We start from the raw sequence: 11461 nt of genomic DNA, 5'->3' as shown, positions 1-11461 counted from the left end.
GGTTCAAGGTATGAACTACAGTGTTGATAGCTTCCTTCTAGTATTTGATAGCAATGTTCTTTTCAATCATTAGAGTCCTTGCACAGTCCATGATAGATTTGTTCCTCCTTTCAGCTATTCCATTCTGCTCAGGAGTTCCAGGAGTTGATACCTATCTTTTGACTCCTCTTTCAATACAAAAGTTATTGAATTCATGGGAGATGAATTCACCACCTCTATCTGATCTCAAGCAGTTCAATCTTTTTCCTATTTCCTTTTCTACTTTATCCAAATACCATTTGAACTTTTCAAATGCTTCTGACTTCTCTCTCAGATACATGATAGTCATCATTCTAGAGTAATCATCAACAAAAAGAATGAAGAACTTTTCTCCAGTATAGCTCTCAATTCCAATAGGTCCACACAAATCATTATGCACAATTTCCAAAATTTCTTTAGACTGGTAGTTTTTACTTTTAAATCTAGTCTTTCCCATCTTACCAATCTGAAAATTCTTGCATAGACCAATATTAGGTTTCTTTATACTAGGAATGCCTCTTACTTTCTTGAATTTTCTTATTTTTACTAGGTTATCAAAATTCACATGGCATAACTTTATGTGCCATAGCCAACTTTCTTCAACTTGAGCAATAAAACATGAACATTCACCAAGTTCAAGATAGAACAAGTTACCTTTTGTTTGTATGCCTGATCCAATCAGCTTTCCTTTGTCATCTAGCGGTCTTGCCTTTCCATGCATGAATTCCACATTGAATCCAATATTGATTAGTTGTGCCACACTCAACAGATTGTGTTTTAGTCCTTCAACCCAATAGGCGTTATCACATACAAGCTCTTTGGTTAGTGAGATTCTTCCTCTTCTTTTTATGCAACAAGGTTCATTATTACCAAACCTTGCACTGCCACCATCATAGTCTTCAAAATGTTCAAACTTATTTTTATCACTAGTCATATGATGAGAGCAACTATTGTCTATGATCCATGTATCATTTTTGCTTACATGAGATATAAGTGCCATCTTATCTTCCTCATCATTATCAAATTCATCTTTCACAACAATGTAAACAATTTCATCTTCACTATTGTTAGAATCCTTAGAATATTTAGCCATGAAACATATTTTCTTATCTTTGTCCTTGAATGATTTGAAGTCTTTCTTGCCATTACACTTGTGACCTTTCTTCTCATCCTTGTTTTGCTTGTTTGGGCACCTAGCAGCAATATGGCAAATTTCTTCACATGAAAAATAGATCAAAGGAACCTTACCTTTGTATTTTCCTTTGCCTCTAGAATATTTCTTTGCTAGTAGAGCTTCAACCACCTCAAGATCACTATCAAAACTCTATTTTAATTCTTCTTCACTTTCTGACTAAGAATCCTTTATCTTTTTGCCTTTTTCTTTGAGTGAAAGCTTAGTTTCAAATGTTGATTCTATGTTCTTGGAAGCTACAAAATATTTGTCATAGTTATCTAGCTCAAATGCAGTCAATCTTCCTACTATGGCCTCTAAATTTATCTTATGATTTGCTTCACATCTCCTTTCTTCAATTGCAGAAAATCTAATTGCATAAATGGGAAGTAATATTCTAAGAACTTTACTTACAATTGTTTCTTCTTTGATATCTCCTCTAGTAGCTTTGATTGCATTGATGCTTGCTTTGACTCTTTCAACATATTTAGCAATGTTCTCATCCTCTGTCATCCTCATTTGATCAAATTGTCCTCTTATACTTTCTACTTTGTCTCTCCTCACATTGTCATCACCTCCATAGATATCTTTCAGCTTGTTCCACATTTCAAAGACAGTTTTATAGTCCTTGATATCATAAAATTCTTCATAGCTTAGAGCTGATGCAATGTCTCTCATCATGGTGTTATGAGTCTTCTTCTCAGCAATGTCATTGACAGATACTGTACCAGAAGAGTTGTATATTCTTCATCACGATATTTCAGTCATGTATCTCCAATGAAAGCCAGATGGAGTCTCATGAGACCTTGCCATGCTAAAAAGTTATCCCTGTTAAGCTTTGGAATTTCCCTCTTGTAAGACATCCTGATCTTTAATGTAGAACCTTGAAATCTTTCCTACAAGCACCAAATGCTCTGATACCGATTATTGGAAATATAGATGGAGTAACTAAGAGAAGGGGTGAATCAATTACCATGTAAACAAATCCACATATCCTTTAGATGTCTTATAAAACTAGTTATTGTTGTCACTCGGTAGCCACATAGAAAAATGTTGTAACTTAGTAGTGTATGCATAAAATGTGGGCACACTTCTATAAGTCATTATATTCAAGATTTCTCAAAAATGAGGTCTCGAATGACGACTCATAGCTGTTAGAGTAAATAATTAATTAATTATTAATTATTTATTCTATTACTTAAGCTTACTTAGGTAAATGCATTTATTTATTATTTTGTATTTAATGCGTGGAGTGGTTAGTTGTTGACAACACGGGAGTTTGTTCCCTTCTAGCATGTTCCACCTTTTGTGGATATGTGTTGAGTTGTCATCATTATCTTCTACCACCTTCCAACTTGTCTTACAAGCTTCCTTGAGGTCTTTATAAGCAACCTCTCCTTCATTGTATTTTCATAAGGCATTGTGCATATTGTAAATACATTTTTTTCTTGTGTTTGCATATGTTGTCTCTCATGTCCGTTTAGGGTTTTTCCCTTGCTCCTCGCTCTTCCTTCTTTGGCTTCTCTTTGACAGGTTTTCGCATGCAGGTGATCTTTGTCATCTTCGGAGTTGGCTTTCATCAACTCCAACATGGTATCAAAGCCTTCTTGCTACTGCTTCGTTGAAGAAATTTTTAAGCCATGATTTGAAGTCACAAACCCTAGTTTGTTTGTGCATTTTTTCTTCAAATCAGGGGAACAACAAATTTTTGGAGCACTTTTAGCCCAAACGAACATCACCATTGGATCCAAAAGGCCATTTGCAATCAAGATTAATATAAAACTTGTCGAATTTGGAGACAGAGCTCTAAGAGGTAAAAAAAAAAAAATTAGCCCTATAGGATGTCGTACAACGTGCAGCCGCAGCGTCTCTAGGCGGCCATCGAATCACTGCCACCGAGTAGCAAGTTAGTCGCTGCCACTGTAAGCACCGTTGCAGAGCCGCTGCCACCCGCGGGCCACCCCGGCGTAGCTCCTCCAGCACCTCCGCCAGCGGCGCTTCGACTTCTCGCCAACTCCACCTAGTTCTGCAGCCCAGAGCTCCGGCTCTGCCTCTTTGTTTGCCCAGTCGCACAACAAGTTTCCACTTCAGCAGTTTTTGTCACGTCAGCACCTGTGGGGGTGACACGTGGCCTAGGTGCCACGTGGCACTTTTCCACGTGGACCCTGCCACGTCATCTGCTTGCCACGTGGCTGCCATGTGGTCTTTTTTTTGTGGTGATGACCACCAAACCATCAAATTTAATGGCTTGAAATGTTGACATTAGCATGATGTCAACACTGCATCATCAAGCCTCTTGCACCTCTCTTTCAGGTTCTGTTTTGGAGTTACCTTTGGATTTTTGGCCATAACTTGAGCATACGGAGGTATTTTTCCGATCCGAAAGAAGTGTCGAAAAGCTGGTTTTGAGACAAAGACATTGGTGTAGGTATTTTTAGATTTTGATACTTTTTTGTTATCCTTTTTTTAGTTGAAGTCTGAAGTTGTATTTTTGACTCTAGCAAGCATATCTTTTGTGTCCCAATTTTTTTTTTGAAAACATTATATTTTTGGAAAGCTAGTTCTGTCAGCTTTTCAGAAATGTGGTCATTTTTTATGTTTTTGGTCCATGCTCTTTCTATCATAGTTTTGGCATTTTTTCTATATGGTGGATATCTTGAGTATTTTAAGCCTGAGGATCATTTCCCTACATGGTTTCCTTTGTTTTGAGCTGAACTTTATTTTTTTGTAGCTTATTTTCAATTTGATCATTTTAGCTATCATTTTGAAGCACTTTAATGTATCACACTGAGATAAAGTGCCACTTTTGCATTTCGAAGGTCATGAACGTTGTTTTGAGTCAGTTGTACATGCACTATTTTCATAAAGCACCATGGGGGGATAGTTGTTTGTTGTTTTAAGCATTCTCCCTTTGTCAAGTGAGTGTCCCTTCCATGACATTAGCCCCATGTAGAGTTAGTTTGGCCGTGTCTTTATACGTGTTTGTACCTCTTTCCCTATCTTGTCATTCCTTGTTCGTCTGCAAGAGACTTTGGCCCACCTTCTCAGTTACCTGTCATCACACCCTGTCTGCATTAAGGGAAGGTTATGTTGTTGTTCTAATGCATCCTTGGTTTGATGGTTCGATAGTGTGAACTATGTATTCAGTGGTTGATCCTATGTGCAAGGCAATTGCAGTGGCTGGCTAATTATGCATTTTGGTAAGATGGATCATCTACCATATAGACATGCTCAGTTCATGCCTTCTTCTTCCATGGAGGTTCTTCAGATCAATAGTTTGGAAGATTTGCGACTTCTTCATGCTTCAGTGATGCTTCTTCATGATCACTCCTTGTTCCTGTTTTAGGCGACATTTCCCTAGTTGGAGGCTTCTTTAGTTCTTCACTAGGTTACCTCTTTTTGTGGGAGGGTTTTTCCCACGTGGTTTTCTCTCTTTCTCTGTTTTTAGAGGTTTCATTTTATTGCATTGTACTTGGGTACCTAAAATGGCCTTGTTGTCTAGACCCATTCTGCATTCATCTTAGTTTTGTGAGCTTAAGGCATTTCTCTAAGTTGCACTTAAGGGGGGCTGTTAGAGTAAATAATTAATTATTTATTCTATTACTTAAGCTTACTTAGGTAAATTCATTTATTTAATATTTTGTATCTAATGCATGTAGTGGTTAGTTGTTGACAACACGGGAGTTTGTTCCCTTCTAGCATGTTCCACCTTTTGTGGATATGTGCTGAGTTGTCATCCTTATCTTCTACCACCTTCTAGCTTGTTCTACAAGCTTCCTTGAGGTCTTTATAAGAAACCTCTCCCTAATTGTATTTTCATAAAGAATTTGTGCATATTGTAAATGTATTTTCTTCTTGTGTTTGCATATGTTGTCTCTCATGTCCGTTTAGGATTTTTTCCTTGCTCCTCACTCTTTCTTCTTTGGCTTCTTTTTGACAGGTTTTCGCATGCAGATGATTTTGGGCATCTTTGGAGTTGGCTTTCATCAACTCCAACAATAGCTCCATATTCATGGAGTGTAGGGGTTTGTAATGGAGGCCCTCAGTCTGACCTAGTTTGTGCCCATGCAAGTACATCATGAAACAAGAGATTCAATGATCTAATATGCATGCAACTGGAAATAAAAAACTAATCTAAATGATAACAATGCAAAACAATGCAAGAAATGAAATCTAATCTATGAGAAGAAATAACAATGCAGATCTAATCTATCAATGCAAGATCTAAGCTAACATAAAAATCAAAGTATAGATCATGATGATGGAAGCCATGCATGCAAGAGAGAATGAGACAAGAAGATAGAAGTTCTTCACAAAAGCTTTAATATTCAAAACTCCTTCAAAAATCACTCTCTAAATCTACAACATAACAATAGCATAACAATGGGTGTCTCATAAATGAGGAGAGGGCTCTCCCTTATAAAGCAGATTGGATGATCTAGATTGAGAGGAAAAAGATTTAATCAAGGGTGGAGAAATAATGATCCATGTGAAATAAAGATCCACCAATGAGAAAAGTGGAGTGGTTGAGAAGAAAGTGGAGAGAGGATGAAGATAAATCCCATATTAAGTGTAGATAAAAGATTTATTTAATTTTTATTTGTTTTAACTCATTTTTCATCAAAAAGAGATTTAAGTGGGATATTTTATTTAATTAAAAGGGAGCAAGTTCTTTTAATTAAATAGGAAATATTTAATTAAATTAAAAGAGGGGTTCTTCTCTTAATTAATTAAATGTAGATGAATTATTTAATTAAAAGAGAGGTTTTTTTTTAATTAAATGGAGACTATTTTATTTAATTAAAAGAAAGCAAGTTCTTTTAATTCTCATTTAATTTAAGATTTCTCAAAAATGAGGTCTTGAATGGCGACTCATAGCTTCCTATTCATAGAGTGCAGAGGTTTGTAATGGAGGCCCTCAATCTGACCTAGTTTGTGCCCATGCAAGTACACCACGAAACAAGAGATTCAATGATCTAATATGCATGCAAATGGAAATGAAAAATTAATCTAAATGATAATAATGCAAAACAATGCAAGAAATGAAATCTAATCTATGAAAAGAAATAACAATGCAGATCTAATCTATGAAAGCAAGATCTAATCTATCAATGCAAGATCTAAACTAACATGAAAATCAAAGTATGGATCATGACGATGGAAGCCATGCATGCAAGAGAGAATGAGACAAGAAGATAGAAGTTAGAAAACCTCTCTTTTAATTAAATAATTTATCTACATTTAATTAATTAAGAGAAAAACCTCTCTTTTAATTTAATTAAATATTTTCTATTTAATTAAAAGAACTTGCTCCATTTTAATTAAATAAAATATCTCACTTAAATCTCTTTTTGATGAAAAAGGAGTTAAAACAAATAAAAAATTAAATAAATCTTTTATCTACACTTAATATGGGACTTATCTTCATCCTCTCTTCACTTTCTTCTCAACCACTCCACTTTTTTCATTGGTGGATCTTTATTTCACATGGATCATTATTTCTCCACCCTTGATTAAATCTTTTTCCTCTCAATCTAGATCGTCCAATTTTCTTTATAAGGGAGAGCCCTCTCCTCATTTTGGAGACACACATTATTATGCTATTGTTATGTTGCAGGTTTGGAGCATGATTTTTGAAAGAGTTTTGAATATTAAAGCTTTTGTGGAGAACTTCTATCTTCTTGTCTCATTCTCTCTTGCATGCATGGCTTCCATCATCATGATCCATACTTTGATTTTCATGTTAGCTTAGATCTTGCGTTGATAGATTAGATCTTGCTTTCATAGATTAGATTTCATTTCTTGCATTGTTTTGCATTGTTATCATTTAGATTAGTTTTTCATTTCCATTTGCATCCATATTAGATCATTGAATCTCTTGTTTCGTGGTGTACATGCATGGGCACAAACTAGGTCAAACTGAGGGTCTCCATTACAAACCCCTGCACTCCATGAATAAGGAGCCATGAGTTGCCATTCGAGACCTCATTTTTGAGAAATCTTGAATATAATGACTCATAGAAGTGTGCCCACATTTTAGGCATACATTTTTGGCACCCACCATGGGGCAACCCACCTTTGCTTGTTGGATTTTATGCAGATCTACTTGCAGACTCAGAAAAACTCTAGATTTGAAAGATTTGATCATATCTTTCAAACGGCTAGGTATTATAATCTTAAAAAAAAAATTGCAGGGTTTTGATATATCAGGGAAACTTCAGTCCAATTTTTAGATTTTTCTAAAATACTTTCGATTTTTTATGATTTTTCTTTGATTTTTCATAAAAAATCATTTTCAAGAGTAAATTAGCATATTTTTTGAAAAAATTTATAGTTTCAGAAAGCTCTCTGAATTTTAAACAAAGTTGGTTCTTTGTGTTTCAATTTTAGAGGTCATATCATGGGTAATTCGAGACTCAAAGAAACCCTAGATTTGAAAGATTTGATCATATCTTTCAACTGGCTGGGTATTTTGATCTGAATTTTTTTTTGTAAGGTTTTGATATATTAGAGAAGCTTTGATCCAATTTTTAAATTTTTTTGAAATATTTTTGATATTTTATATTTTTCATTGATTTTTCATGAAAATTTATTTTTGGGAGTAAATTAATTTTTTTTTCGAAAAAATTTATAGTTTCGAAAAGATCTCAAAATTCTAAATAGAGTTGGTTCTTTGTGTTTCGATTTTAGAGGTCATATTAGGGGTCAATAATTCAATTTGCAAAAAGTAGTCTTTTTTAACAAAATGACTCCCTATGGCACAAATTAAAAGATCTTTTCAAAATTCTAAGATTTTTGGAAAGCTCTCTGATTTTTTATAGGGGTCACTTTTTTGTATTTTGAGTTTTGGATCTGAGTTCATATCATATAGATCCGATCTTTATGACTAGGTCAAAAATCAATTGAAAAAAATGGCATTTAATGAATAGCTTGCATTTAATTTTTACAATGAATCAATGCATGATGTGAGCTTTCATTTGGGTTACTTGCTGATTATTATCACTCTAAAAAATCATATTTTTACATCTAACTCTAGTTTTGCATGAGTTGACATATATTGCATATCTTGTGTTTGCTTTTTTTGTTTGTTGCTTTGTTCGTTGTGTGCAAGCGTTCAAGCATAAACAAAGGGTACCACAAAGAAAAAATGCATTGCAAGGATTACTAGGTATTTTGTTTGATCTCTAAAATATTTAGATTTGGAATTAAAATTAAACCTCCTATGTGTTTGGCTTGAGTGTTTTACATGCTTTCATAAAACACATTTCAATTGATGCTCTTAATGGGAAATGAATGAACATAGATTTGCTTTCATACAAGTTTGTGTAAGTGAATGCTTGTGTTTAAACTTTAAGTAATTCTTGGTTCCAATATCAAATATCTCATTAAGTGATTAAGGGCATGGATTCATTCCTTGTTTACATAGGGAGTTGAATGCACCACTTTGTGGACTCACTCTATGTTTACTTGGAAAGTTAAATATTCCATTGTTCAACCCTTTTTCATTTGTGAGTAGTATTGATTAGTAGTCTTAGATTACTTTTGATTGATCTAGATTGGTATCTTGGGTTATTCAACTCGCTAATTTGTCAGTCCCTCATTTCCGCCCCGTGATTGCAAGATCAGTGCCACATTAAAGGGGAGGGGTCTATAGGAAAGAAGTGTTAATTGCTCCACTAGGAAACCCTTTTGTGATTTTTGAAACTCATTTGTTTTCTAAGGTGTGGACTCACTTTGAGTTGGTGCGAAGAGTTAAATGTTCCACTTTTGGACTCACTTTAAGTTTGTGTGAAGGGTTAAATGTTCCACTTTTGGACTCGCTTCACATTCTCTTGAAGGGTTAAATGGTCCACTTTTGGACTTGCTTCACATTATCTTAAAGGGTTAAATGTTCCACTTTTGGACTCACTTCGCATTTACTTGAAGAGTTAAGTGTTCCACCTTTAGTGCTCTAAATACTTTTGATAGTGAATTACTTAGTTTTTATTTCTAGGAGGCTTGCTTGGGGATTTCATCACCCCTTGGGACGACTTCAACTCCTGTGTTCCAGGGGAGTATAAATATCAGGAGGCGAATCCAAAGACACCTCTCTTGGGAATTTAGTTTGATATCACTTTTGGCTAAGCCTCAAAGAACTTTTTACCTTTGAGAAGTGAAGGAGGAGATTTGGGTTACCGTCTCCCTCCGGTTGTGTGATTTTGGATTCTTCTCATCTATGGATTTGGGCCTCACGTACCTTGTTTATATCGAGGACTCCTTTTAGAAAGCCATATATATCTTTGTAGACAACTTGATTAGGTGTTGTTGTGTTCTAAGTGCCTAGTAAAACATTGTCAAGAACATACACAAGTAGAACCTTTAGGGAGTAGAAATATTAAGTCACTACATGTGTTCATGCGCAAGGTTGCTTTGCCCCTTGCTCATTGTTTGAAGACTGTTTGCTTGAAATCTCCGTTTGCTATCTTGTGTGCTTGGCTCATGATAAAGAATCTATTAATACATCTAGTTGGATATTTAAAATGAACAACATCTGAGTTCTTGAGTTGAGACTTTACGATCGAATAACTTTGTTATCCCATTATTTTTAGTCTCCCTAGGTTGGTCCTATTTGGATTAGGCTACTTACCCCATTGTTAGAAGTCTTTTTGCACCTTCGGTTATTGTGCTTTGACCTCTTGAATTAGTAGTCATTGAGTTCACAAGAGATTTTGTTTGGAGTTGGTGAGTTAGAAACCGTCCTTGTTGAGAAAGATATACACTTGGATCCTTTGATATTACACTTGGAGAGTCTTAGTAATCTCTTGTCCATTCACTTTCATAAAAAAATCAATTTTAATTATTTATAATTTGAGTAAATCATTCTACAGGTCCATATGTGCTAGGGTATTCGCCCAAATTTGTGAGCACCTCTGTGGCAGTGTTGGTTTATGCCTATTGCAAAATTCTATCTTATCACATCTCTTTTGGACAAGTTAGTGCTTTTACTATTCTAGTTTGGTACCAATGTTTCTTAGGGTTATCCTATCAATTAGTACATTTTATTTCATGCCAGTTACAACAAGATATCAAGTAGATCAAGGAAAGCAACCTCAAGTTGTCTTTAAACAATTACCTTTAGTTCAAACTCGTAGAAGACATAAGGGAAAGGAACCTGTGTCTATTCAGTCACCTGAGAGTATTCCAAAAGTTTTGTTTGACCCTAGTGGTGATCTTATTGAGTTGAGTACACCCTTAGCATCACCTCATTTAGCTATGGATATGAGTTTCAGAAGAGCTCCATACAAGAAGAATCAAAGTAGTGAGTATAATGTTGACCTTTTGAGTGGTGATCCCACTCGTGGAAGTAGACCAACTTCACTCCTTATTGAGGATAGGTATTTGGATGCACATCAAAGGGAAGGGGTGAATGCACAAAGTTGGGTCGCAATTTCGCGAAAGTCAAATCCGCGAAATGAGACCTCTTAGAAACAGGTACCTAATTTTAAAAAACAGGCACCCGTTCTAGGCTCGGGTGCCCGACCCTAAATTTAAAAAATGAGCACCCGTTATTTTTAAAAATTCGGTACCCATTTTTTATTTTCAAAAAACGGGTACCCGTTTCTCAAAAAATTAAAAATTTGGATTTTTTCTTTAAAAGTAAAAAGTAGGTAACAGTTTCTTAAAAATTCATTTTTAAAAATTTTTGGTGGATTTTACATGCCACTTTTAGCTTTTCAAAACGGGTACCCATTTTTTGAAATTCAAATAACGGGTGCCCGTTTCTTACAACATGAGGCGAAATTTTTTTTCCTTCCTCAGATTTTGGTTTGGGACAGGCTTGGTGAGACCAAGCCTATGCCCTGGCCTCTCAAGATTTGGCTAAGGCATTGAACTGACAAATTCATGCCTTGCCATAATTTTTAGAGGGTCTTCCCAATCAAAAATTTTTACGAAACAAAAACCCATTAGAGCTCTCACTGTCCTAATTTCGAAAATATAAATTTTATAGAGTTATGATTTTATTTACTATTTTATTATTATTTTTTAATCAAAGGTGGTACCTAAATATAAAATAGCAATGTTCACCAAAAACTTTAATAACTTTTTTATTTTATATTTTTTCTTAAATTAATTTATATGTCATCAATCTAAATTCAATTCTTTTGAAGTTTTAAAAAAAAAATTGAAAAAAGTAAAATTTTGATCAAATTATGGTGTCCGTACACGAGAGGTTTTAAAATTTTCCTTTATAGCCAATTAAAAATTAATATAAAAAAATATATTCATTAAAAA

Source organism: Cupressus sempervirens, chromosome 6 (assembly GCF_028749045.1).
Source record: "Cupressus sempervirens isolate cs-2001-9-10 chromosome 6, ASM2874904v1, whole genome shotgun sequence".
NCBI lineage: Eukaryota > Viridiplantae > Streptophyta > Pinopsida > Cupressales > Cupressaceae > Cupressus > Cupressus sempervirens.
Note: the sequence above shows the minus strand (reverse complement) of the source record.